This window comes from Penaeus monodon, chromosome 6 (assembly GCF_015228065.2).
Source record: "Penaeus monodon isolate SGIC_2016 chromosome 6, NSTDA_Pmon_1, whole genome shotgun sequence".
In the NCBI taxonomy this organism is placed as follows: Eukaryota; Metazoa; Arthropoda; class Malacostraca; order Decapoda; family Penaeidae; genus Penaeus; species Penaeus monodon.
Window position 1 is genome coordinate 24666617 of NC_051391.1, and position 5000 is coordinate 24671616.

The window sequence follows — 5000 nt, forward strand, 5'->3', positions numbered from 1 at the left end:
GCTTTGATGAGTTTAGCTCTTATGAGTTAATTTATTGGCTTGACCATTTATGGTCGCTGCCAACTTACTTTATAGAAGCTTCACATTTTTTATTTATCGCGCTATTGAAATTATGAATCATTGTTTTGTGCAATGGGGGCGTGTTTCCCCAACACCATTCTAGGTCGCTGCAACTACTTATAAAAACTTCCACATTTGTGATCGAGCCTCTGCAAAATCAACTAGCATTTGTCCCCTCTCATTCCTAGTACCTATTCCGTGATTCCCTATTGCGGTTTCTCCTACTGTCTTTTTACCTATTTTTGCATCAAAATCTCCCATTATTATTGTGAAATGGGTTTTTACTCTCTCGCTGGCTAAATGAATATCTTCATAGAAGCTCTCTACTTCTTCATCACTGTGGCTGCAGGTTGGAGCATAGACTTGAACAATCTTTAAGTTGTACCTATTGTTTAGTTTTATTGTTACTGAAGCCACTCTTTCGCTTATACTATAGAATTCCACGATATTCTTTTCTAAACGTTTGTGAACTAAGAAACCCACCCCTAATTCCTGCTTGCTACCCTGGGGTTTACCTCTTCTAACCTCACAGAGTCCTACAATATCCCATTTAATGAAAGAGAGTTCCTCAAGTAATGCTAGTAAGTCGGATTCAGTTCTCATTGTCCTTATATTATATGTGCAAAGGTTCATCAACGTGGGGCGGCCTGTTGTTGACCGGGGATTCTTAGCACCCTCTGCTCTGGAACAGTCCTGATCGCCGCCGTAACCAGGGGCTCCTTCGCCTCCGGGGAATGAGGGTCGTTGCTCTGTTTGTGCAGTCATGGTTTTTTAATTGAGAGGTATACAGCCGAGTTACCTCCCACCTACTGTCTTAGGTGTATCTTAGTGGGAGGGGGAGTAGTTTAGCCGGGATGCCACTGATAAGCCCCTCCAGCAGGGTTGGCCCTGTCTAGCGTGTACTTATCTGTCGCCACGCACGGCCTGCTCACTACACCAGGGTATACTCCCGTGAGCATGGGGTTAACTATCAGAAGTGTGTATATGTGATTATATTTTATACAATTATTTTATTTATGTGCATGTACGCCCAGTGCAGACACAGTTGTTCGCCTGCAAATGCCACGCATATGTTCATTTTCTTGCACATGCACACGCAAGCATACACCTTTACATATGCTCCCTTGTATGTGATATGCATACACACTCTTACATTATACGTAACTACATACGAGCACTCGTGTACCCATGTATAGACGCATGCGCACATCACATGCGCATACACATGTGCATACTCACCCCCATGTATGCGAGCACACACCTGCGCATACATCCTGTGCATCTGCTTATGACTGTACATACACACACAAATATAGCAATACGTATGCTGACGCACACGTGTATGCGCACATACGTTTGCACATACTCATGCATACACATATACATGCACGCATACATATACATATACACGTATACATATACATACATACACACACATTCACTTCTACACATGTATACATGTGCATGTATACACTCACTCTATCTATTACATATATATACACATACCCATATACTTATTCATATATGCACACATACATATAAATACACACATACACATATACACATATACATGCACTACACACACTCGCACACATACACACATACATATACATACACACGCATATGAATATATACGCACAGATATACGTATATCTATGTATATATTGTTACTCTTACATATACACCGCATGGACACGTACACGCACACACACGATTTTCTTGCATACGCACCCACACTCGTGCACATACGTTTGGACAGCGTCTGCATGAGCGCACATACACACTCCATTATAATGAGCCCATTCATTATAATGTGCATAAATTGTAGGCTTAAAGGACGGAGGTGGGTGATGTGGGAGGGGAGGATTTAGGATGTTTAATGGGTAAGGATGGGGTTTGGGGTTAGAGGGAGTTAGAAGGTGGCTTTGTATCTGGCTGTTTTTCGGAGAGGTGTCGCATTCCTTAGCGGTTGCTAAGCCTACCGCCCGGTGCCCTCGGCGCCCCCGGCCCCGGGTCGCGGGGTCAGCGTCTGGCTGTTACTCTGCGACCGGTGAAGCTTGTTATTTTGTAATGATTTCGTATTTTTTTCGTAATTTATATATATATATATATATATATATATATATATATATATATATGTATGTATGTATGTATGTATAACCATTTTCTATATATATATATATATATATATATATATATAGATAGATAGATAGATAGATAGATAGATAGATAGATAGATAGATAGATAGATAGATAAATATATTTATATACATATACATACATAATATACGTTATTTATATATATATATATATATATATATATATATATATATATATATATATACATATATACATACATACACGCATACATAAGTATACGTATACACACATACATACACACACACACACACACACACACACACACACACACACACACACACACACACACACACACACACACATACACACACACACACACACACACACACACACACACACACACACACATTATAGGATGTGGATAATTCTACAGGATGTGGATAATTCTATTTCGGGTACCAGTGGACCACGTGGCTGTTTTCCACGTAGAGCAATCAGTGTAGCAGACGGAGCCAGTGACCTCACCTCGCTCCCCCCCCCCATGCTTCCTGCAGCTGCTGCTACCGCTCCTCCAGCTGGAACGGTCACTACTTATACCGAGAATGACCTAGGCCTCAGAGAGTTCGTGTCAAGCGACCAGCGCGGTAAGGTCAGCTCCGCCCTCTCTCCGGGCAGCTGACCGTGACCTCCGCGCGGCGCTTTTACCCCTTTAGACAAGTCGTAGCGTCGTCGTAGCGTGGGTTCACCCATTTACGTGTGTTTTGCGTCCCTGTCAGCCACTATACTAGAGTACGCAGACCCGTTATATCTGGTGGCAGCGAGGGCCGTTGCATCCTTTTGGCATGCAACACGGACACACCACCCCCGAAGAAAAATCCGCTCGACCGCTAGAAGACATGTCGAAAAAAAAAAAAAAAAACACGTAAGTACACGTTTGGGCCCCTTTCTTATTTTTTTCCCTTCTTCTCCCATGTGTTAAGCCGTTGTGTTTTTTGTTGGGTTAAGAGGTGCTAATGACAGCAAATGGCATGTTCTCCACTATTCTTCCACCTCAGATCGCACTTCCGTGCGATCGAGTATGTGATCAATAAACATGAATATCGTTCGTTAGTTAAGGAATTAATTATTTTCTCTCGTTTTTTGAGATTCATATTGTTTCATCTGCAACGAATTTAACGCGTTCGTGATTTTATCTTATCACGAATATCATTTCATTTTATCTCGTTCCTAACCCTCGCCCCCGACCTGACCTTCCCTTTTCTTTGCTTACGGTTACTTTGGAAGAGAAAAGGTTGTTTTCCCGTCTTGACCTGACCTCACTTTCTCTTTTCCCGGTCGGTGGCGGCGTGGGTAGGTCAAATGACCGCTTGGTTACCCTTGTAATTTGGTTGTTTGGTTGATGCCTTGGGAATTAACCATAGCATTGTTACATTGCTTTTTGGTGACACGTTCTATCGGCGCTAGAACGAAGCTTGTAACGCAAATTCATTACATTCATTATTTTGAATATAGCGTAGGATCTTCCCCCATATCATAGTGCACAGAATTGCCCGATATTGCCCAGGGGTTACGTAAACGCCTAATAGATCTGCGCTCCGTCGTTCAAAAGTAGATACAATAAACCGAAGTTATTCGTTCGGCACCTTTTGAGTCGGTGTGACCCGCGGTTACGTCCGTTAATTAATGTAGGACTAGGGTTTAAGCTAGAATCATTATTCGCTATTAATCACACCTTTCTCACCCTCCTCAAGTCGCTTGCATGTTTTGGGTACCCCCCAAGCGTTTGTGTGATTCGTGAATTTTATATATCCTTAGGGAATTTTGCGAGCGCCCGTCACACAGATACGCAGAAGAGAGCAGGTTTATCATATTCCTGGCTCGAGTCGCTTCAGTCATATACGGCATTTGGGTATAGGATCCCCCCGTTATTGAGTTTTATTGAAGTCTGACGTGCAAAGCTAGACATGTACCTCGGCAGTTCAGATTTCTGACCCCGAGAAGATTTGCTTGATAAAAAGTTGGCGAATATTTTTTTTATGTCACCATTCATTCATGCGTACATTCTGTCGCATATCATTTATATGTTGAATTCAATGTGGTAGTTGAAATAATCTTAAATAGCTAGCATTGCTAATTTACTTCAGTTTTGTTATAGTGAACGCTAATATTCGTGTTTGTGATTCATTCTCTGTGTGAGGTCACTCTCGCTTTCCCTCTCATTAATGCTAGCTGTCACTCACACACGCATACACGCGTCTGTTGTGACAAGTGGCTCGAACATGATGTACAAGTTACATCTATTTCTTCTCTGTGGGACGACTGTGGTTCAAATAGATCTTCGCGGATCGCTGTTGTCGTTCCCTTATCTACTCTCATATCTATCAGAGACGGTTGGTAGTTTAAGCTAGGTCTTTCCGGACCGCTACTGACGTCTCCCTCTTCTATTTTCTTCTTTATCTTTGTGAAAGTAAAACACATAATAAAAAAAAGACGAAAATAGTTTATAAAACCAACATTAAAAACCGCAAATTTTCATAAATAACCGGCTAGTGGTAGATAACACCCCCTCTTCTCTGTTGCCTTTTTTTTTCTCTTGCTCTGGCTCCCCGACTATATATTGCAGTCGGACCGACACGACACCGAAGGAGAACCTGCTACAGTTCCGGTCACCTTAGGATGCCGTGGGAAGGACGTCATCGAAGATCGCCATAGGCCCGCAGACCGAGATTTTCGTCAGAAAAGGTGTTAAGCCGTCCCAGTGTAGTGGACGGGCGTTGCCTGCCAGACTCCCCGTAGATCCAGCGAACCAGCACCTTTGCCGCAGGTACCAGTCGCCCCAG